Consider the following 25,865-nt stretch of genomic DNA (forward strand, 5'->3'; position numbering starts at 1 on the left):
TTGATACGAAGAAAATATACTACCATCGGAAATCAAACCTTGGTCTCCTGCACCAAAGATGGGATTGTAACAGTTAAGCCACAAGGGAATCTCAGATAGTGTAGCAGGAAACTTACAAAACTCGATTTGGGAAAAGGCTAATGAAACTTTGTTTCACAAAAAAAAACACACTTTATTACTAAATAACTAGTGTTTCTGTATATTGAAAACATGAATTTAGAAAATAAATGAAATATACAGTATTGAAGTAAGTCAAAAGACGGACATATTGGATGCGAATTCCAACGTTACAGCTAATTTGGATTGAAACTTCTATTTAACATATAAAGTAAACTGTAATTACAAACATTCACACTTTTCACTAATAACAATGGAGAATAAAATTATAATTGTAACTTTATTTAATAGAGAAAACTTAAGGGAAGCGTGGATGTAGAGAGACTTGATAAAGAGATCCAATTTTAACTACTCCAGCGTTTCCCCTAATTCTGATCACTTAATCTACATTATGCGTGTAGTCGCAAGTTTACAAACACAACCAGATTCAAATGTAAACATACGGAACACTTCCAGCCTTATAAAAAAAAAAGATGTTTACGTGGAAAATTCTCGTCAATAAAATGGAAGGCGCTTTCAGCTTAAAAGAGGTGCTTTTAACAGACGAAAAGCAGTTCATGGGGTAGACAAGATTTTACTCACAGTGAAACTGTAAACAATCTTTAAAATTATTAACAAAAGTAATGAGGATTTAATGATCGCTATGGAATGCAAGCAGAAGTTGTTTAACATTAAAAGCCAAATAACAAATAAATCAAAAAAGAAATTAAAATACAACCTAGTATGCTCAGAGAGAGAAAGAAAGAAAAATAGAAACACAACAGAAATTATTACTGTGAGTAGAGAAAGGGAGTGCTGCGAAGTAAAACTACTATATACAGAAACTAAAAGAGCTTTAGCACAACTTTTGATGTTTTCAAATAGTCACAAGATCGATCTTCTACGAGAAGAACATATATAAATTCGCTTTTATAGCCGTGCTTAAATAATAAATCAAGTGCTTGATGTTTTAAAGAGGATGTGTGTATAAACAGAAGGTCAAGTTCTTATCGACGGCACAGATATTTAATATCCTTTATATTAGCTGTTTTAAGATAAACCTCTCGTGGTGAAATGGTTACAACTTTTAGCGTCGATGCTGGAGATCTAAGTTTGATCTAGGAATGGGCGAAACTGGTCCCTTTTTATATATAAAACAATGGAAACTGGTTTGTAGAAAAGCCGAAAAACCTACATTTAAGTTTCCTCCACAAACGATTTTTTTTTTCGAAACCAGCTTTTCAAACTAGTTTTATAGACAACTGAAATCAGTTTTAAATCCAAAACCGGTTTAAATAGGAAAAGCAAAACCAGTTTTGATAGAAAACAGAACCGGTTTTAAAGCCGAAACCGGTTTTAATAGGAAAATTGAAACTGGTTTTGATAGAAACAGAATCAGTTTTAACACTGACACCGAGAAAAGCTTGTTTATCTTGCTTTATTTCCTTTATCCTTACAGTTATTTCTATATTTTGCATTTTCTAGACTAAAAACGGGGATTGGATTTGCTTTCGTTTCCAGTTTAGCGTCCCTTTCAGTAGTGAGGCTATTTCAGACGCGGACCTAAAGGTTTACGTAGGTTCCGAACCAGACGAGCTTCCGCCATAATTAACCGAAACACCTTATGAATATTTACAGTATATCTATAATTATACACCTGCTTTTTGCTAACATATTTCAATTAATTAAATATTAGATTAACACTTACCAAAAGTGAGTAACAAGAGAGTAAATTATGTCTCTGAGTTGAGTACTTATGACTGATAGAAACATATTTTTTTTTCTAAATATCCTACATATACAGGGTAAGTCAAATAAAGATGGACTCCATGGGTAAGATGAATAATGGCCAAAATTCGTAAACTATCCACCAGAGTGCAGCGCGAATATTGGTGTGGTACATGGCAAATGTATGCCAGACACTGTGTATTTTCTTGAAGCAGAAGTCCACACATTTCTTCAGTATACAGGGTTTTTGATTTGAGGTAGGTCAAAACTCTTTTTTTTTTGTTTGTTTGTTTGTTTGTTCACATTTCATTGAAAGCAATATTCAACATTCTATATATATATATATATATATATATATATATATATATATATATATATATATATATATATATATATATATATATATCTTTAGTTTTGCTTCCTACAAGCGCATTTCATCATAAAAGATTGTGTTACTGAAAACAATGAAGTTTCCTGCGTTCAAAAACTACAACAAATAAACTACATTTCTTACCTCTTCTTCTTGGGATAGATGAACCATTACCTTTGTAGGAGAAATGGATCACATGGGAAATATGAGAATGTTTGTGATTTGTGTAGCGAAGTTTTCAAATCTACAAAACAAGATGCAATATACAAGACAATGTAATTACCAGCACTCATTTTTCTTCTTAAAATGTGACTTTTTTTGTATTCTTGTCACTTACTAATGTTTATTTGCTAGATTCCATGTTAAAAATAAAGTTTATTTTTAGATTTTCTCTATTTCTATTTTAGTTTAATCAATATTAGATTTCAGCAAAAACTTGGTAGCTGTATAATATCTACTTTATTAATATAACGTATTTAAAGCAAAACTGTTTCAAATTATCTATGTATTTCTTTATTTTTTTAGGTTCTACATATGGTCCATCACTCCCACAGTGTATGGTCCATCTAACCTATAGTACTATGGGATAGATGAACTAGTCATCCATTTTTTTCAAGCTTAAATTTCGGGTAGAGATATATCTTTTTTTATCCTAAAAGCCTTTAGTTATGGTTACAGAAACTCCTTTCTTGGTTTTCGTGCAGACAAACATGCTCTAGGTGCACAATTATTAGAGTTATTGGAGATAGAAAAGTGTAACCGGTCTTTATCGGACTTACTATAGTGTTTACTCATGTTTTGAAGGGGACTGGAACATTTGGAGTTCCGAACAATTCCTTGGAGGAACATACAATAGTATGTAAGTTCTGGATGTCTGTGAACCCTAAGCATGTATCACATGAATTTCGTAGCTATACAATATACAGCAGATAGCACGTGGATCAAGTTGGTTTTAATGAAGAATGAAAATTGCTTTCCAAAAATAAAGCTTTTCAAAAAAAAAAAAAATATATATATATATATATATATATATATATATATATATATATATATATATATATATATATATATATATATATATATACAAATTAAGGTACGAAACTCGCCATATCAACTTAACATTAAAAATAAATGAATGCGTGTTTCAACGTTTTCGAATACTCTGCATTTAATGGGGCCAATTTATATATTGCAAGAATCCGTACACCTATACGTACTCTAAGTCATATGTTCTTACTATAAACACGTGTTTTCACGATTTGCAAATAAACAGTGCCAGACAACACAAGAAAACCATACTTACTGAAAGAGAAGAAGAGGATACGGAGAACCACGAAGAAATCCGACAACCCCTCCACAGGACAGGTTCTCCCTCCAAAGGACGGCTATAAAAGGGGACGTCAAAATCAAGAAGCTATCAGTGTTTTGTACTGGTCATCCTCTTACAATACATAGTGCTGAGGCCACTTTGGGCTACGGTGTCACCAGTTCCGTCTGAAGGCGTTTTGGGCTAGGACACCTCCCTATCAATCCGTGACAACATTATAGGTCGAGGGGGTCTTTTTATCCAACACTTTACAGCATTTATTCAGAGTAGTTAGAGACTTAGAGAAACATTGTATTAAGAATGTGTATGATAATTATATACGGCACTTTTATAATCAAAAAATAAAAGGTTTACTTTCCGTGTATGTTATTGACTCTACCTACAGAATATGACAATATCATGCTAATTTCGATTTTGTATTAATATATATTTTGCCTGATGATTTTAATGAGTTGGGATAATTTATCGGTTTAGGGTATAAAAAAAAACGATTCAATTATTTCTTGTCGTTAAAAGTTACTTAGGGACAACTGTGTAAGAGTTTGTGTAAGATATGCCTTATTCTTTTCAATGGACATTCTGCTAGTATAAAACATAACGAAATATAAGATAATCTTCATCTAAGCGTGTTAAAAGTAGGGATGGGCACAATCTTTTTTGTTGAAACCGGAAACTGGTTTCAAGGAAATCCGAAAACCGAAATTTCGCTTTTCTCCAAAAAAACAGTTTGGTTTTTCACCGAAACGGGTTTCGGTTTTCTCCAAAAAAGATTCGATATTTCGCCCAAACCGGTTTGGGTTTACTCCGAAAAAAAACTGTTCGGTTTTCACTGAATGCAAAACTATTTCTGAGGAAATTGAATCTTTCTCTGGAAAACGAAACATTATTCTGGTCAGAAATAGAAACAGTTTTTGAAAAATGAAACCGGTTTCGATGAAAATCCGATCCAGTTTTTGGAGAAAACCGCAACGGTTTTGAAGAAAAGAGAAACCGGATTCGGAGAAAAAAGTCGAACCGGTTTTCGAGAAAACTGATAACCTGTTTCGGCGAAAACCGGTTTTGAAGAAAAATCTGTTTTTAATTTTCAATAACCGGTCTCGGTTTTCCTAAGAGCCAGAAACCGAAAAACCTGTTTTTCTGCCCACCACTAGTTAAAACTCTTACCAGAAGTTTAAAATATTCATATATTCTTCATAAATACAGCCTTTATATAAATACGATTCAAATCAAAACAGTTCGTTACATGAAATGCATTTTCCTCCAAGTGAAGTTTGTGGTGGACAAACACCGTGGGCGTGGGTTTTCTCCGGGTTCTCCCGTTTCCTCCCACTTTCTTCATTCCACCATTTCATTCATCTCTCATCATCACCGTCTCCTTTAGCCAAACCGCATAAGCGTGGGACGTAAAACTCAAAAATTTCATTTCATTTTCATTTAAATGCATTTCTTACAAGTAGAATAATGTAATAAAATTTTCGCCTGAAAGAATTATTCAATCTTAAAAAAAAAACGTATTCATGAGGCAGAAGTATTATCACTATCGTTATGTTTCTAACATAAATTTAAACTAATTATAATATACACTGAAACTAAATTTTAATAATAAAACGAAAGATTGTTTGTTAATTCCATGTCATAATGTTAAAACAATTTCTTAATGTGTATGGCGAAAACTCTGTTAGTTCATGTTGTTTTTAATAATAATAATAATAATAATAATAATAATAATAATAATAATAATAATAATAATCATCATCATCATCATCTAATAAACGAGTGTCTAACTTTTTACAAAGCTAAAGAACAAACATTAATAAACAATAAAACATTACTTCGGAACATAAAAACTGTACAGGTACTGCAACACTTTACACATTCTTTTAGAGGTCATTACAATACAAGAACTACAAATAATTTCATACGTATCGATGAATGATGTTTACACTTCTCGAAATAGTTCAGGAACAGATCATGTAGGAGACCTTAACAAATTCAAAATAAAGTATACTTTGTACTAAATCTAATTGATACAGTAGAAAAAAATATGTTCTTTCTCTTGCAAAATTTCATGAAGCTTGTTTATTTTTATTGTTCAGTGAATTTCAAGGTTGTATTTTGCAAGTAGACTACCGACCAACTAAAGTAAGTCCCTTTCCTAATTTTAAGAAGAAACTATCTCCTTTGTGTGAGTGTTGTCAGTTCTGTACCACAACATTAGATGTGAAAAGCGTTTTCATATGTATCTTTTTCTTTAAAAAAAAAATGTGATTTGAATTTAATTGAAGTTTTGAAAATCAAGATCGAAGATAGCTAAGATGTGTACGATTTTGGAAGACCCTCTCTCTCTCAAAAAAATAAATAAATAAATAAAATTTAGTTCGAAATGCAACGAAATCTTTCACTTTAACGTTCCATGATTATAACCTTTTGGCTAAAGGAAATCGATTATTAAGGCAAGTGAATGATGATGGAAGAATTGGTGAAAATGAGATTGTGGGAGGAAAGGGAGTATCAGGAGAAAACCCATGGATGGAGCTGGAAAGTTTATCTTTTGCAACCACTATTAATTGTGAGTTTTTAGTGTGCTAGAAAATATTGTCCATTTATTTTTTATATCCTATATATGTGGAAAATTAACTTTTAACTGGGAGAACGTCCCTATTACTTTTGTTCTTACGATAACGATAGCTCATTGATCAAAAACTGATAAGATAATCCTAAAAGTTAGGACAATATTACTTACAAATTTTGTATGAAATTCGGTCGTGATTTTAAATTACATTTCTCACATTTCTAACAGTTGTTTTGCAGCCTACCCTTCAAAAATTAAGAGCACATATTAGTTTTCAGGCCTTTTCTCCATAGAATTTCCAACTACAATTCTATGTACTCAGGATATTTCCAATGCAAGAAATCTATTCCGCTACATTCTCTACAGTCTTTTCGAATACAACACTACGCAGCCAGGGAATGTACAATGCGAGAAATGTATCTCGCTGTTTTCTTCCACATGCTTTCAAATTACAGAACTAAGCATCCCGGAAATTTTGAACCCGAACAACTCACCTTGCTGTTTTCCCCACATCCTTTTAAACTACAACTCTTTGCGCCCCATGTACTTGGAATGCGAGAAATCTATCCCGCTTATCTTTGATGTTTTTATATTGATATCCTCATAGTATTCGACAACGTGTGCCTATTGTGAAGTTTCATAAAGTATAGTTTTCTTCCTACGCTTGTGTGTTTGCCTTTCAGCAAAGTAACTATTAGTGAAAAAAAAGATTAAATTTCGTGTGTCGGTGCTAAAGTTTAGTATACCGATCACGTTGATGTTGTGCATAGGATGCATAATCAGGAATGAGTGCCACATAATTTTCTACTCGTTCCTTTTAGCAATTATTTATACCTACCTGCCTAATAAAAGGTATTGCAATAATATCCTGCATGATTATTTTTTATAAACACTCAACAAGTGTTTCTATTTACAAATATCAATCATGTGCGTCTTACTATGAATTACTATGGATGCATACGACAGAGACAACAACGACACCACTGGTCACATGACAACGAGAGGACAGCAGCGCCACCGCATCACCTGGTTCACCTATAGGATTCCAAGGAAAGACATCAGTCTGCGGCTGGTTATCCCTCCTTTAGTTTGCTCTGGAGCTCTAGGAAATATCTATCCCAAAGCCTCTGGTTTGCCTTCCCATTTGCCCTCTTAGCTTGCTCGGAGCTCTGTTGGGCATCCTAGCCTCAGTCACCCAGCTTCCTTCGGAGCTTTGTGAGTCTTAACCTCCTCGCTGCTTGCACGGGGCCTTGGGTATCCTAAAATCCACTCCACTTAGCTTGCTTCGGAGCTCTGTGGAGATCTTGCTCTAGGCTGCTCGGGTCTTAGGTCACCTCTCTTAACCCAACATTACAGAATTTGCATTATAGTAATATCTTTGTAACATGTTGTTTATAGTGGATTTTGTAGTAACAATCGGTAGTGGGAAAACGATTCCGGACTGTAATTTTTTCTACCTATGCTCTACCAACATGTGCACAAGCAGGACTTTACAATGTATAAGTACGTAGAAATAGTATGTATATTCGGATTTTAGTTTACTGTACAAAAAATTTGAGTCAGGAACTAAATATGAATTTAAACTAGATTAAAGTATTAATATCGGCTTTAAAAAAAGAAAGCAAGTTACCTACAAAAATAAAAAACCGGTTATGACTAAGCAACTGGCTTTAAGTTTCCTCACGGGATACGCGGGTGCTCATAAGTACACGTAAAAGAAACGGTTGATTTAGTGGTTAGCGCGCAAGACTGTTGCACGTTGTCACGGGTTCCTATCCAGGTGGGAGAAGACTGAAATTTTAATATATTACGGTGGTTTCGATTCTACCTTAAACCGTAAGTTCACATTTTATACAGTCTCGGTGTTGAGAAGAGTCGCTTAATAGCAACAAAGAAAACAAAATTAGTAAATAATGATGAATTTTAGAAGCGGGAAAAGAACTGGAAAACATCCGAGAAAATCCACAAAGTCTTCACAAGAACCAAACAGGCTGGAATCGAAAAAAAAAGTCATTTGCGTCAAGGATAAAGGCTTTACCGTCGATCTATCATGATCTGCAAATATTATCAAACTCAGAATTTCTATATATTTATTTATATATTGAAAAGAAAGTGAAAAAAATATATATGCCTAGTTACTACAATGCAAAATTTAGTAGTTTCGATAAACACATTTGCCTTATTCAGTGGAAAATGAAAAGAGCAAATGTTAGAAGAAAAAGGGAAATGTTTCGCTTTCCAAATGTGTCCCCTCTTCCAAATTATTCAGTCATTTCTTTTTTGTCTTGAAAGAAAAAGTGAGATTTTCAGAAAATAGAGGAAGTATTTAGAACTGACAAAAGGAAGACAAAAATGAAGATAACATAAAGAAGAAAAGGAAGAAAATAAAAGACAAGTTAGTCACTTATGAACTAGGAGTTTTTGAAAACACAAATGAAACTCTAAAAGGAAAATAAGTTCAAATTACACCATCATATCCGATACCACTTGGTAATGTGCTTAATGTGCGGGCAACATTTTCTGTCTCAGACTTACTTATCCCTCGTAACGAGGGGCAGGGTCTTTTCTTTAACGCAATAAAGAACACAGTGGAAGAAAAAAGTTGCCAGATAAGAAAATCAGTCGATACGTCGCTGAGCTTCTCGCCAACAACAACAAAAAAAGCAAATAGACACTTACAAAAATGCAGCTCGTACTCTGAAAGAAAAATAATCTATATATTAAAATGCTAGGTGTATATGTTTATCTCAAAAGAAAAGTTAATATGTTTGTCTCCAATCGTTTTGGCAATGAGATCTCGAAATCCACAAGTGTTAGAACGTGCCATTTTCGCGGGTCGATTCCAAACTTTGAATATATTGTCCATTACTAATTGAATATTTAAATAATTGATTGATTGATTTTCACTTTTACGTCCCGTTCAGCAGCGAGGCTATATGAGACGTGAACCTACTGATTAATGTGGAATCGGAACCACATGAGCTCCCGCCGGGAATCGAACCCGGGTCTCCCGCGCCAAAGGCGCGTACGCTAACCGCTTAGCCACGAAGGAGCTCTGAATATTTACATAACATAGTCATTATTTCGCTATTACATTTTTAGGGGTACATTGAAAGTGTTGAAATATTGAAAAAAGGGAGCGATATATCCTATGAGTTATGCAATTCAACACAACTTAGTTGTATGCAGGGGTTGCATATGACTCACACGTTTGTTTCACGACCAAATGATAATGAATAACAAGGTGAATCTTTATTGTTTCAAGTGTATTGCCCAATGAACCTCATATATCACTGATATTATAATTAGTTGTGTATGTAATGCATTTGTTTATTACCTACTGCATGCAAGAAGGAAGAAAACACTGATCATACATTAATTAGAAACTCCGACCGAAAGTAGGCTCAAATCTTGTAAATAGTGCGACATATTGAAAAAATAATCGAAAAATCTCCTCTTTACGATACAACTTGCATTTTTTTTTTAAAATCAAGATGTCTTTCGCTTGTGTCTGTAAAGTGAAATGTATAGATGTTGTTAGGTGAAGAATGACAAGGACATTCATGCTCATATGTGAATTATGCGCTGTGTAGAGAGCGCAGCTTCAGCTTGTTATATATAAAAATGAAAGTCATATTATGTTTGTTACTTAATAACTTTTGAACCACCCTACCGATCTCGATCAAATTTTCAACCTAGATGAGGTTCAGGCCTGGGATGGCTTTTATCAATTCACATTGACGGCGCAACTTAGGGGAGCGAATATCTATATCTATATTTATCTATATCTATATCTATATATCTATATCTATCTATCTATCTATCTATCTATCTATCTATCTATATATATATATATATATATATTGTTGAAAATTAGATATATTATTGTCGAATCCATAGTTTTAGGGGTCGCTCAGACGAACAATGAAAATTCCGATGCCATTTAGATCCAAATTCAACTATTCATATCCAAAATGAAACGTATTCTTCCCCTGAAAGAAGTGTATTCTAATAGTTCGAAAATAAAATAAAAACTTACTTGAAGTTTCTCGATTATGCACCTTAGCCTTCTGAGGACTTATATAAGGCGCAATGGAATCATTACGAAATACTTTCTTGTGGACTAAACGGGGTAAACACTACGAAACTTTAAGGGTACAATGATATCTAACACAAACTTATATAGTACGGAATGAATCCAGAGACAATTCAGAGACAATGAATCCAGAGACGTGTAAGCGTTTACCACCACTAAGCGTTTACCACTGAGTACCTCAATGTTGAATCCGAGGCAAGACTTTAAATAGAAGTAATTTCTCAGAATTTTTACTTATTTTACTCCAGTATAAAGTAAAAAGAAGCATAAACTACTTCAAGCTCATTGTCTTAGAGTATAAGCACACAGTCTAAAGAGTTAATAGCCAATATTCTGTCATTTCTCATTCTAGATAATTCCTAATCTAGACGAGCGAATATCTATTTGTTTCTTACAAATCACTCTTCTTTTATACCCCCACACAGAATATTTGCAGATATGTTGTCTTTACATTTAAACAATATCGTATTTACTCTCTATCATGGTGTATCATCTGACACATATTTATATTGTAAGGATCCCCATTTCACAACACAAGCACATGCTCGTAACGACACGTGCTGATATTTACAAACAAGCAGACGATACACTAAAGAGGAAGACACGAAGGAAACCGAAAGGAGACGGACCACACGAAGAAAACCGAAAGAAGACGAGCCACCCTAAGATAGCACATAAAAGAGGGACCACGAAGGAACCAAGCATCAGTTGAACGCTGATCGTAAACCTATTCTAATAACCCTGAAGACTGCTATGAAGTGAATGAGTTTTCCTTTAATAATACCGTACCTCAAGAAGGCTGCTATGAGCTGAGTCTCCTAAAACTGTATCCTTGAATAACCCTTGTGGCTGCTATAAAGCAAAAGGGTTCCCCTCATAAGACGATATAACCTTCAATCTTGGTCATAATAGAGACTCTGTTATAAGATCTTTTGTAGACACAAAATATCATTTTATAATAAAATAGGCGAAGGGCTAAATCTCGGTCCATTATTTGACTCTACCTACAAAATAGTTCAATATGCTGCGTGGTTTAGACCATTCGTATTATGAGGAGTGTGTTGTCCCACTGAGTATTCAGCACATTCTTGTTCAATGTCCTGAATACTCAGATCTCAGAGAGTGTTACGAACTGCCGCCTACGTTCGACTGTGCACTGGGAAATGACGTTGATGTTGCTCAGGGTATTCTTGCATTTGTGCACGCTTCTGACGTTGCTCACGCTCTCAGAGGTCATGATAACGTCTGCTAACAAATCATTCAGCAAATTCTGACACGATTTTCATGATTATTCGTTGGAATTAACGTTTTTCTCATATATCATTCAGATCTTACGTGATAATTTACGTTTTAACATTGTGGTATTGAGTGTCTCCCGTATTAATATTTGTGATAAGATAGATCGGACATTACCTCTGAGATTATGACAATGTCTGTCGACAACTCATTCAGCAATTCTAACACATTGTTTCATTCTGCGTGGAAAATTACGTTTCAACAATGTAGTGTTTAGCGTCGGCCATCTTGAATTTTGTGATATAATGTGCCAAGAGTTACTTCCACATTTGCCGACACATCAACCAGCAAATTCTAACATGTCGTTCATGTTATACGTGATAATTTACTTTTTTCATACGCCATTCAGGTTCTAGGCGGGAATTGTACAACCAATGTGGTGTTTGGCGTTCGACATATTGAATTTTGTAACATAATATGCTCAGAGATACTTCTGAGATTATGATACCATTTGCCGATGCATCAACTTTCAAATTCTAACATGTCATTCATGTTATACGTGATAATTTACTTTTTCCATACGTCATTCAGGTTCTACATGGAAAGTAACGTTTCAAGAATGTGGTGCTTAGCGTCCGCTATATTGAATTTTGTGACATGATATGCCCTGAGTTATTTCAGAGATTATAATAACATTTACCTACACATTAACCATCAAATCCTAACACGTCATTCATGTTACACGTGATAAGTTACTGTTCTCATATGTCATTCATTTTCTAGGTGCGAATTGTACAATTAGTATGGTGTTTATCGTTCGCCCTATTCCTTTTGTGACGTCATATATCCTACAACTCTAATCGACACCTCATTCATCAAATTCAAACACGTCGTTCAGATTCTACCTGGAAATTTACGTTTTTCTAACATTTTATTCAGCTTGTACGTGAGAATTTACGTTTTATCAGTGGCCACGCGTAGCATAGTCGTTAACGCTGTCGTCTTTGGTGCGAGCGATTCGATTTCCGGTGGAGTACTCGGTCAGAAAGTGTAAGAGCTTTTCCAGGTAAGCCATCCTGAATGAGGTTTTCCTGGGTTTTCCACATCCCACCAAGCAAATGCCGGGATTGCACATAACATACAGGTCCCAGGTCGCTTCCTTCCCTTCCCTCGGGTTGTGTGATCGCAGAGAAATGTCATCCTTGATACGTGATGGGCTGACATGTTTACAGACGCCGAGAGCCCAGTTTCATCAATATAATGTTTAACATCAGTAATATTTAATTTTAAGTAACCAAATTCTACAGAGCTGTTTATGTGGGAAAACAAAGGTATTTGGAAGCATATTCACACTCATAGATATGAAAACATCATGTTTATTTTACATTAACTCTAGTCTCTTAAAATAGCCCTCAGACACTTAAGTGCAAAACTCAGTGACCATTCCTCACATATTACTAATAAAGAAAATGTTATTTTTTGAGTAATAATCCAGATAAACAAATGATGAATTTTTCACAAAGAATCTGTAGTGTACTCTACAAATACCAGGAGATGTTTATCGCGATGTGAAAGCCTTTCACCAAGAGAAAGTTACATTGAAGGAAACTTGGACTAGCTATCGACATATTCATCGATTCCTGCTAAAAGCTTCATCCTATTTCCTCGCACCAACGGAGAATTGCTGCATGGCTTTTTTTCTGGTAAAATATTTGCTCTCGCTTCGACAACCCTAATCCAGAGGAAAAAGAACAGATTTTTTCCTCCTCTTAGCAATCTACGTGCTACTTCGTAGAGAATTCTTAATGTACAAAAGTAACAAGAACAGCCATTTTCTTTTTTTTAAAAAAGTGATAATACTCTCAAAGAAATCCATTAACGCCTATGTCAACTAGATGAAGTGGGTTCATTAGTAGGAATTTGTCGTAAGAATGAGCCAAGATACGTAATATTTAGAATAAATTAAATGTTGTATAGTTTTTGAAGTATGTTGTATGAACTCACAAGTCTATATTTTATAAGTATCTACCCAACAAATTATGCTTTATTAACATCATAAAAGGTTAAAAGTTATACATTTGATCTTCACTGTACTATAAAGAAAGGACTCCTTTTTGTGACAAATAGCTTTCTGCAAACGAATTAAAGTAATTTCCATTAACCTACCCTATGATAGAAATGTCAATTCGGTGTACAATATTTTCAAGACACCAGTAACTTTCTTGAACAAATTTATGGGATCTCCATTATTTTATTTGGGAAAAATCGACACGCAATACGAGATTTTCAAGATACGGATATATATCTAAAACAAACCAAAGGGATTTCCATTAGCCTACATTATGATGGAAATTTCAATTCGGGATACATAATTTTTAAGGTACGAGTAATTTTCTGGATAAAATTGATGAGATCTCCATTATTTTATTTGGGAAAATTTGATTCAGGATACGAGATTTTCAAGATACAAATAAGTTTCTGCAACACATTAAATGAATCTTCATTAGCCTATGTTGTAAGCTCCTTCCTGGCTAAGTGGTTAGCGTATGCACCTTTGGAGTTCGAGGTCCGTGGTTCGATTTCTGGCGTGAGCTCATGTGGTTCAGATGCCATGCTAATCTGTAGGTATATGTCTCATATAACAACGTTGCTGAAACGGACGCTAAACTCAAAAGCAAATCAAAATCAAATTAGCCTATAAATTACAAATAACTTTCTGCAATGAATTAACGGGATCTGAATTTCGAAGATACGGCAACTTTCTCGAAAGAATTACCACGTAATTCGAGGTACCACTTTATTAACATTATGATGTACAGGATGAAGTAAAAGTCAGGTCACATACCTGAAAATTAATAATTAAGACACTTAATATGGCCACATCCTCCTTGAATACATGCTTTTACTTGAACCTTTAAAATTCTGAACCCATTCGCTATTATAGTAACAGTTAAATCAAAGACGCCTCCTCTGATTCTTACTTCAAGATATGCTTTCGAAGACATCTAAAGATCAATTTGTACTTTATAATAACACAAAGGGTAAACCAACTGAAAGCAGGGATAACAAAAATTGTAATTTAAATCACTGTTACTATAAGACACAAGTCCAAGCAATACGAAGTATGAAATGAAAGCTTCTATTGTAGAAGAACCAGACCATACTGAAGATTACTTCTTGCTAATGAATCCTAACTTTTGCCTCATCCTGTAGTTTAAAGATATATAAAACTTTTTAGACGTTTCTTGATTATTTAGTTTTTCTTAATATTCAATAATCAGTATACAGGTTGTTTCAAAACAACACCGACAACATTTGCGAATTTGTCCCTAGATAAGACACCAAGATAAGACAAAAGATATAAACCAACCTGGGTGCACAAATGGTCTCTTTCGGAGTTATAGGCTGCCGGAAACATGAAAAATGAAATTTAAAGCTCCATAGCTCCAAAACTATGGGACCTACCGTAGCCGGGTCAAGTATTCACTTAGAAACTAATGTGTGCCCTATCCAAAAATCCATGTTTCAGAACCCTAAGGCACTCACTCAACATTTTTTATGGAGTGAGTTTGGCTACGGGCATATAATTTGAAATACTCATCAACTACCTCTATAAAAATTGTTTCGGAAGTATTACAGGATTCTGAAACATGGATATTTGAATAGGGTACATACTAGCTCCTAAGTGAAGTCTTGACCCAATTGCGGCAGGTCCCGTAGTATTAGAGCTATAGAACTTTTAATTTCATTTTTTCATGTTTTCGGCAGCCTACAACTAAGAAAGAAAGCATTTGTGCACACAGGTTGGTCTATACTTTTCGTCTTATCTTCGTATCAGGAATCACCTCCCAAACGTTGTCGGTGTTGCTTTGAAACACCCTGTATATCATATGTGATCTACACAGTTTATCAGATCTTGACTAAACTTTGCGGGGGTACACGTTGACTTAGTATGGGTGATAAGTATTTTAATTTGTGTGCCCGAGATATAAGCCATCCAATCTTTGGTTTAGGCTGAGTCAAATTTTCGTCCAAAAAAAAAAAAAATTGCAATTGTGAACTTATTACAGGCTATCACAGAAAAAACCCAACTTTTGAAATGACCGCCATTTCTGTTCCAGTAAGTTGGCAGTACTGAATGCTACATGATTTTCTTTTGTTCTTTTACAATTCGTTGAATGCTGGTTCTAGAAATATTCAGTTGTTGTGAACGTCGCCGAATAGATTTCATCGGACTTACAGCAATGTTATCACTCATAATGACGATATTTTCCGCAGAATGACTAACACGAGGACGCCCCGAGGGTTTAATGTCCACAAGCAAACCGGCTTTCTCAAATTTAGAAACCAGTTTCATCACATTCGATTTATTCGGTGCATTACTCTGATCAAACATTCCATGGAGTTTGCGAACAGTGTCTGCACAACATTCACCACATTTCTATCGTGCTCCCAAAATGTCTTGAGCCGTGGAAAAAATGCGAACTAAAGCTCACACACCCATGCGTTGAGCCAATAAGGGTTTAGCTGTTGCTAAGCGAGAGAAAGCGAGTGGAATTCCTTCAGCCGATAGCAGGGCTTGCTACGGAAGACTAGGGATCAAGTCAATGTGGTATATCTTCAGTAACTTTTCACTATGACAACACGTTGTTCCGTCGTAATGTGTTCCATTCCTACCCGTACAGAAAACAGATGACGATCTTCCGCTATTCGGCGCTCCGTCACTACTAACCACAAAGACAACAGACGAAAATCATGTAACGTTCATTGCTGCCAACTTACTAGAACAGAAATGGCGCGCATTTCAAAAGTTGAGTTCTTTATGAGACACCCTTGTTAAAGTAAATGAAGTACGATTTTTCTGCAAGTGTGAAACAACTATAGTTTGACACATACAAAACCAACTTTTTCCCCTTGAAAGCCACAACCTATGAGCGACATTATTCAGGGAAAAAAGCAAATCAATGTCTCCTGGTGACAATACTTGGTGGTTAACCCTATCTAACGGCGGTAAAACTTGACTCATTGATAGTATACACGTAACTCTAACGGCCTTTTTGGCAGTTTTACCGCTGAGAAGAAAAAGATGGTTTAGTTTGTGTTTTACTATAGTTGCTTTAATTTAACTTTGACGTATCTATTTATTACCATATAAATCAATTTCATAAACATTTGAAACAGGTTTAATCGCCTTTATTGATAGTAATTTTCAGTATAACCTCACAAACATAACAATATACTTGACTGTTAATAATTAATTCTAATTTACTATTTCTGTTACACATACCTTGTGTTGCAGTACCAAAACTAGCATGGAAACGTAGAATTAACAACATACCTGCAAAGAAATAAATAAAGCAAAATTATAATTAATATTATTAAACAAAACAAATGTGAAACATTATTTCTATCTGAATATTCTTTCTATTACTTATTTGAATCAAAGATAATTATATAACTATGACGCAAAATTAAAATGTATATAAAAAAAAGAAAAGTTTTGAACGATATTCACTCCACTTCAAACACAGAAACAGAAAGCAGAACTCTAAAATGTTTTAATGACACGCTTATAGATCACACAGTGTCACGCTCATTTTAAGTATTTACTTTACTGATATTGCTAACATATACCTGGATATGTACTTTGACGATATAAGTGTCAGAATTTCTAACCAGATCGCTTTGTCATGATGCAACGAATATTAGTCAGTTAAACGAAAATATTATTATTACTTTACTGATCGTATCGTTTATAGGTTTTCCTGAACCTGCAGTTTTATCTATAAATATTCCTACTGTATATACGTATGTTTGGAACATACCTTTCTATGACCAGTGCTAATAGATTTTCTGGCAGAAAATGAAAACAACGTGAGGGATACTAGTAGTAAAGAGAATAATTTCAATATTTGTCTTAATGAATCTTGTTTTATTTCATACAGTATAGTATTTTCTAAAGTTAAATTCAAACAATATATCACCCGATTCTGTATCATCGTCATCATCATATGTATTCTGCCATTATTGGTAGGTCACTTGCCGCAACTGAGAAGCTTTCATGTTCCATGGTCTTCCACTAACCTCTTCGCCTTCACGTACGATTTTTTTTCTGTTTTGATATTGTCCATCAATTGTAGCCTTCTTCTCCGTCTCACTCTCTTTCCTGCCACCACACCCTCTATAACTCCGCTCATTATATAATTCCTTCTTAGTCAAAATCCCAAGCAGTTTCTCTTCCTCTTCTTAATACCTAAGATTGCTATTTTCTCCCCACCATCTCTAACACCCTCTCATTCGTTTTCCCGTCAACCCAGCTAGTTTTACCTATTCTTCTCCACACCCACATTTCAAAATCTTTGAGTCGTTTTTAATCATTTTGCGTAATATCCATGCTTCTGCCAGATGCACTATAATAAGCCACACGAGGCATTTTACGAGTCTTGTCCCAACTTTTTATTCAAGGTCCCACAAAACAGACTTCTTTCTCTTAAAAAAATCTTTTACCATCCCCATTCTTGCTCTTATTTCATGTTCGCACATTGTATGATCACTAATAATACTATCCAGGTATCGGAAACTAGTCACCTGTTCAACTTTTAGCCACCCAATTTCTATATTTTACACCAACCGCTTCGTTCGAATCACCATGCTTTTTGTTTTTCTAACATTTATTTTTATCCCATATTTTTTCCAGCCTTTTCTCAAGTTTTCTAACATATTTCTTTTTTCAAGATTCCGCAACCACAACAAATGTCATACAACCTCCAAGCTACTACCTAGGTTTTACCTAAAATGTTATTCACTATATAATAAACGTAACGTTCTGAACCATTAAAAAAAAAACACTGATTTCATGTTAAAATGATAAATTCTAAAGTTAATAAGAATACACTCGAAGCAACTACGCATGTTAGTTACCTCTCCTAGTACGGAATACAACATAGTTAGTTTTGCTGTTTCGTATTACATTTTTGTTCTGAATTTTCAACGTAAAAATATAAACAATTTTAACAAGAGCAATACCATAGTAATCAATTATAACCCGAAGAATAAATAAATAAGTTTTTGAACCATCCTTGAAGTTTCACTGAGTAATTAAGTCAAAACAGTGAGATTTATGATATTTATGAAATGATATTTAAATTTCAAAATCCTCTAAATCGGAAGTATTTATGAGTACTTTTTTGGTTCGAGAGCAATACAACGGAGTAATCCTCTCTTAATCCGATAACACTCTAAACAAATAAGTTCGTACAGCCTGTTACGGCATGTTTTTTTTTTTCTGTTAAAAGCTCTACGTTACAACTAAAAGTAGATAAAATCGTTTTTTTTTTTTTTTTTTTTTTTGTACATTAAGATATATTTATGGGAATATAATTCAAAAGTTAAAAAAAGAAAAAAGAAAGGAAAAGAGTTTTTCAAAGATGATTTTTTAGAATAATTATTCTATGATGTGAAAATATCTGTATAATATGGCGCATTTAATTCAAAGGAGATTAAACTGGATGACAGTACACAAATTGAATCTTTTTTAACTGGAAACTTGAAAATGACATGGCTTTTTTTTCTTGAAAATGGTCTCAGAAACAATTTAAAAAGTGAAAGCCTTGTAAATCTAAATTGTGGTGCCAACGGAGGTTTTGTAGTGCAAATCTACGGTAAAGCACCTTTACACAAACACGTATTTTAAAAAAAAATTAAATCACATTACTCATCCAGAAAGTCTATACCGCTACGGAAGATTGAAAACATGTATATCAAAATAAACTACGAATATCTACAAACTTGTATATCAAATCCCACGATAAATATCTGCAAATTTGTATATCAAATCAAACGACGAATATCTGCAAACATGTATATCAAATCAAATTACAAATATCTGCAAACATGTATATCAAATAAAACGACAAATATCTGCAAGCATGTATACCAAAATAAACTACAAATATTTGCAAATATGTATATCATAACCAGCTACAAATATTTACAAACATATATATCGAAAACTACAAATATCTGCAAACTTGTGTATCAAAATAAACTATACTTATATGCAAACTTGTATATCAAATCAAATGACAAAATATCTGCTGCCTATTTGTATATCAAAAACTAAATATCTGCAATCATGTATATCAAAATAAACTATAAATATCTACAAACTCTTATATCAAAATAGACTATAGATATCTGCAAACTTGTGAATTAAAATAAACTACAAATATCTAGAAACTTATAATAAACTACGTACAGATCCAGAAAGAAACACTTCACAAGAAAGACCGGTTTTGCTCTTTTTTAAAATAGGTTGCATTCTTAAACACATTACAACGTTAATAGCATATAACGAAATAAAGTTATAAACAGAAGACTTGTATAACTTAGACAAAGATATTCAACAAAATGATCTGGGTGAATGTACAGTCAGCTACAAAAGTTCTTTCCGTTTGGTAAAATTTGTTTTGGGAATAACCGTGGAACGTACACCGTTTCACCCAGTTTCAAGGCTGGAACGCACAGAAATTTACATTCTTTTATAATTTACCGAAAACTGCACTTAAATTATCCTCCACTCTGCAGTTATTTGCGAAACTAATTTCATCAAATGTAAAGAACTTTTATCGCTGACTGCACAATCTTATGTGTAGTTTGCGAGAAATTTAAGAAAAGCTAATTTTTTGTAAACCTAAAAAAATGATTGTAAAGTATACACTCATCTAGTTTTCATTACGGCATTAGCACAATTATAGTCCATGGTATAGTTGACGGGATATCACTTAACATTATAATTAACCTTTAAGCTTAATTTGTATTTCACTATAACATTGTGGAAAGGCGATATACGAGGGTAGTCTCAAAAGTACCCAATCTAACAAAAAAAATCCACAAAAATTATAAAAATATCTTTATTTCTCAACATAGTATCAGTTTAGCTCCATATATTTTCCCAGTGGTGTTCAATTGCTAAATAGCCAAAGCCTTGAATTTTTGCAAACGGTTTCTACAAATTCGAGCAACGGTGAGACAAATGTTTGAATCTCAGTGGGGATTATGTGAAGAAATGACGAACAACAAACCTACACGTGTATGTGTAGTTTGCAAATGTATCTTTATTGAACAACCCACGTATAAAGAAGTTGATCTAAGGGACCACGTACTTAGTGCGTTAAAAAAAAAAAACAGTTTATCAAGTAAGTAAATCCTGAATTTCAACTGCAAAAAAGAACTACCTTCTTTTCCACACACTAATCAGAAAATGTGCATAGGATACATACAAGAACATTAAAAAAAGTGTATCTTTTGCGAAGTGATATAGTGCCCGGCATATCGCGTAGAGCTGACAAATTAGAAACGATATAAAAAAAATAAAAAAAGGAAGAAAGAGGGAATATTTTAGATCGTATTTCAGAGTTCTCATGAATTGGCCCTCATCTCTTTTTTCCCTCCGGGACCGAGTGGAAAAACAAACAAGTTATATCCGTACTACGGGAGAAGGTTAGCCTTTAACTTCAATCTGGATGGAATACTCAATGAATTATTCCTGAAGCAACGAAAAGTTTTCCCCAATGAAATTAGAAGCTGAAAACACGTTGAATATATATTCTCCCTACAATGTTTCGTTCCTTCCTGCTACATACATCTATTGAAATATGAAATACAAGCATTTTCGCTGCTCTGTCTCAAACAATTGAAAACGAAAACCATTGGAGTTTTGTACGACTGAAACGAAATAGCAACATTTATGAACAAGAACATTTCGAAGCAAGAGTAAGAACATTTTTTTTTTTTACATCGTTGACTATTTTTCACACCAGTTTGAAGTATATATTACAAGAATATACCAAACTTAACCAAACGATTTATGAAATGTGCTATTGCCAATAATTTAACGATAGACACTGTACCATCTACGGTTGCAGACCTTTTAGTAAGCCAAATGTGGCACACACTTATCAAATGTGTGCAGAACACCGGTTTCTCATTTCTAAATTTCTACATGGAACATGTGCAAAACGCAGGTTTCTTGTTCCTAAATTTCTTTATGGAACATGTGCAGGACATTGGTTCCTCGCTCCTAAATTTCTACATGGAACATGTACAGAACACCGGTTCTTCACTCCTAAATTTCTACATGGAACATGTGCAGAAAAATGGTCCCTCACTCCTAAATTTCTACATGGAACATGTGCAGAACACTGGTTCCTCACTCCTAAATTTCTGCATGAAACATGTGCAAAACACCGGTTCCTCACTCCTAAATTTTTGCATGAAACATGTGCAGAACACCGGTTCCTCATTCCTGCATTTCTACATGAAAAATATGCAGAACACCGGTTGCTCATGCCTAGCGTATGGAAATAAAGATACATTAAGCTGGCATACACGAGTCTCTAAATAACATTACTAACAATACTAATGAATTTTGGAACTTTATAAACATAAGACTAAACATCTTCCTGGGGAAAATTAAATTATGAGAGACTTGAACTTTATCACAATGATGAAATAACCAATACTTTCGCACAGTATTTCTCGTCAGTATTTGTACCTGATACAAATGTCACTAACATTCTTAGAAACAATTTATTAAACAAATGTAAATACAAAACTAGAGTCACTTAGCGTTGAGGAAATCACTCAATCTGAAGTAGAAATGTCAATCAAAAATTTAAAGCTCAGAACTGCTGTTGGCCTTGATGGAATACCTCCATATATTATAAAGGGGTGTATAAATACATTTGCATATCCGCTGCGGATTACATTCAACCTCGCTTTAAAAACATGTGTTTTTTTTTTTCAGATAAATGGAAATAATCTATAGTTTGCCCAATACCAAAGACCAATAATAAACATGAAATAACTACCGGCCTATATCAAGTTTACCTACTTTTGCAAAGATATTTGAACAAACCCGATACCTGCGGATAATTGACCACATACAACCGGTAATGTCACCATATCAACTTTGGTTTTATTCCATACAAATCAACAACAACAAACCTTGCACTTATCACATACTTCATGGGAAATTCGTTAGAGGTAGGGTGTTAGGTTGACGTAATATATATATATATAAAGTTAAGTGGTCCACTCCGCAAACAAAATACGCCCAAGTATTAAAATATCTCTTATCATCACGATTAGATATCTAATATTAAAATATAAAGATACTGAAAGAGAGGCAATTGTATATTACATCAGGTTAAAACATAATAAATGATAAACTTTTGTCATAATACTAATCTGTAGGACGTTGTCTATTATTAAAAGTACTAAGTATGGCACCTTTAAGAGAGTGGATTGCACCATTTGTACACAACAGTTTTGTCTTCCGTAGTTATCATGTAATAACAGTAATACAGAAGTAGTACTAATAAGGTTAACAAAGTTTAGGATTAAAAAGCAGATATTCTTTTATCCAACATAATGCTCCAGTAACAAAATTTCCAATAAAAAAAATTCTACAAGAAACTATCAATATGATTCCTTGTTTTGAAAAATTGACATGTTTTGCCATTGTAAAAATCCTGTGTGTGGTGCGTTCCGCGTAATTTGGTCGGCAGGTGTCAAACCGCGAGGTGACTGCCAGCAAAGTGTCTTAAGGGCAGGCAACAAGGCTTCATAAATCACTCGACCTGTGTGGAGAACGCTGTGGGCGACGTCATTGCCTCCGCGTCGTATACCACGCTTCAAGGCTCACGGGCACCGAAAAAAAAATCAAGGATGCTTTCCGCGTTAAAAGCCGCGAACCACTGCAGGAAATGAAGCCTTACCTGGATTTCGTCACAATTGTCGTCTTTTTTTCTTTTCCCCTTTCCTTTTCGTTAGTTTTTTTTTTAACTTTTTCTTTCTTATTTTGTTAAAATCAATTCTTTTACGGTTCACATGCTATATCTTGATTGTTAAATCATCGTTAAGAAACAATTTAGCAGCTCTTATACGATTTCATTTCGGATGATTGGTTAAGTATAGTTCAAATATCGAACTATCGGATGCTTCCAACAGTAATTTGGCAAGTGCTTGGTCTCCAGTCTCTCACAAAAATTAATATTTCCTAGTCGTGACGAATGCTAGTTAAGTTTCCACACGTTTTAAGTTATTTAACATTTAATGAAGTCTTTTATATAGATTATCTGGGCTGATTACCTCTGATCTCTGGGGTCCTGGATTCGACCCCAGCTTGCGTCAAGTGAGCTTTGTGCGTGGGTTTTCCTGGAGTTCTTCTGTTTTCTCCCACTTTCTTCATTGTATTCATTTTTCATCACCACTGGATCCTTTATCCTAGCCGGCATAACCGTGGGACATAAGACTTAAATACTTCATTTTATTTTCATTCGCGACGATAAATGATTTTGAGCTGAATACTGACACGAATTCCCTGCTTTTAGTCTACGTTTAATTTCTTCGTGAACATGGTATTGGTCTGTTAATATTGATCCTAGATATTTGAATGTATCCACTTTGTCGAAAGTATTATTACAGCGTGAACTATGAGCAATTTAAATTTTGAAATCTTTCTGTAGCGAAGAACTCTCATTTATGGACAATCATCATACCCCATTTGTGACCATCACTAGAGGTTCTACTGTAACTTAAAGTTCATTTAATATTTTACATCTTAGAAGTATTCATAAATTGTATTTTCAGCATCTTGGAATGAAACAAAAATCACTAACTCTACGGCCTATGGAACCAAGAAGTTCAATGCCGCTTTCACAAGTTCTCTAGCTTGACTTCTGTACTTAGCCAACTGGATCCAGTTTCTACTTTGTATTCCTATTTCTGCGAGATTCGTCTTAATATTGTCCTCTCATCTGTGCTTAAGTATTCCTAATGGCCATTTTCCGATTGGATTTCCAGTTAAAACTTTGAAAGTATTTATACTTTCTTCTGTTCGGGCTACATAACCTACCTACCTGAGCCTAGTAGGCTTGATGTCCTTAACAATGTTTGGTAAACAGTATAAATTATGTAGTTCTTCGTTACGAAGTTTCCACCATTCCCATCCTCATATCTCTGGGTTCCGACAGATATTTATTCTCAAATATTTTTACTTTACGTTCTTCCCTAAGAGTAAGCGACCATGTTTCGCAGCCATATAGCACAACAGATATGATTATCGTTTTATATATCTTAAGCTTCAAATTCCATGACAGAATTCGAGATGAGGAAATATTTTGTACTGAATAACGCAAAAAAAAAAAAATGCGAATATTAAATTAATTTTGTCTTTTTTTCATCACTCTTCTCGAAAAGCGTAAAATATTAGAAAATTTAGTTTTTTATTTCTCTCATAGTTATTTTAAACTTGAAATTCTAGTAATACATCACGTCTGGGTGCATTTAGAAATCTCATAAGCTTTGAATTGCAGAAAATGTTCATTTCTCTCCTTATGACCAAAAGGACTTTTGGCACATTAGCATTCATCACGCATGCAATATTCATAAATGGAAATGGATACGTGTTCTGAGTAAATGCTCCCCACGTTCTGGCCAAAAGATATATTATACTAAGCATGCCCTCCCACTCGATTTTCCCCGAGTTCAGCCCTCTTTTCCGGAAACTGTGCGCTGCTGTTTTCTTGCGGTACGTTCTAGCAGGACACCCTCCTCTCTACACCTCATTAAAGCGAACTTGCTAATGCGATCGCCGAGTCTTTCCAGTATAACGGCAACTTTGCTCAACATCAGGGTCTGCTGATAACATACACTGTTCCACTCCAACGCAGACCAGTGTCGGCTTTTTTTTTTCTAAATATGACACAAGCAACATAGCTTTTAGAGTTATCTGATTCTCTCTTTCTCCAACTATATATATACATTTATAGAGTTAGTGAAGCCATTCAGTCCGGCAGAGGGTGAAATAGCTATGGAGAAAAGTATACTAGAAGCGGAAACCTATTTCCGATATAGATATTTTCCATTTCAGATGCGCTGATGCATTCATAAAGCTGTGGGGGGTTCTATAATTGCATTACCTTATTACAGAAGCGTTTCTTCTTCTACGCATAGACACGTACAAACTTCAGAATAGGAGAAATAAACAATGTAGATAATTTCAGCGTGTCTTGTTACTTCTTGAACAAAAGATATGCCATACTTCAGAGATAAACAACAAAGAGGAAGAACGACTGTTTGAATAGGAAGACATAGACTTCAAATAGTTCATAGCATTGTCGCCCAGATGGCGTTATAAATAAATTAATAATGGCAACTAATTGACAATATGAACTAAGAAATATGTTTATTCTTAAACAAAAATGTTCCCATGTTTTCTTAAAAGTATATTTATCCAATGAGGTTGAATACAAACGAGAAAAAAATCGTCTTTTAATGATTTTAATAAAACTTTAATAATACAGGGTGTTTCAAAATGAAGATCGGAGTTTTAAGTCTTTGCAGTATTTATTACATTTAACGTACAATTATAAAT

At 34.2% G+C, this 25,865-nt stretch overlaps 1 protein-coding gene and 1 long non-coding RNA gene across 2 annotated transcripts in view; both read right to left on the reverse strand.

Annotated features, from left to right (window-relative positions):
* The window catches only part of LOC145674303 (uncharacterized), a 256,086-nt gene that overhangs the window by 82,042 nt on the left and 148,179 nt on the right, over nt 1-25,865 (reverse strand). The gene's annotated exons all lie outside the window — the stretch shown is intronic.
* Nucleotides 16,712-25,865, reverse strand: part of LOC145674304 (uncharacterized) — a 59,853-nt gene continuing 50,699 nt past the window's right edge. The window contains exon 3 of the long non-coding RNA XR_014128887.1: nt 16,712-16,763. This is a non-coding gene — a long non-coding RNA (uncharacterized LOC145674304). The remainder of the gene's footprint in view (nt 16,764-25,865) is intronic.

This window comes from Thermobia domestica, chromosome 17, assembly GCF_964235325.1.
Source record: "Thermobia domestica chromosome 17, izTheDome1.hap1.1, whole genome shotgun sequence".
Lineage (NCBI taxonomy): Eukaryota > Metazoa > Arthropoda > Insecta > Zygentoma > Lepismatidae > Thermobia > Thermobia domestica.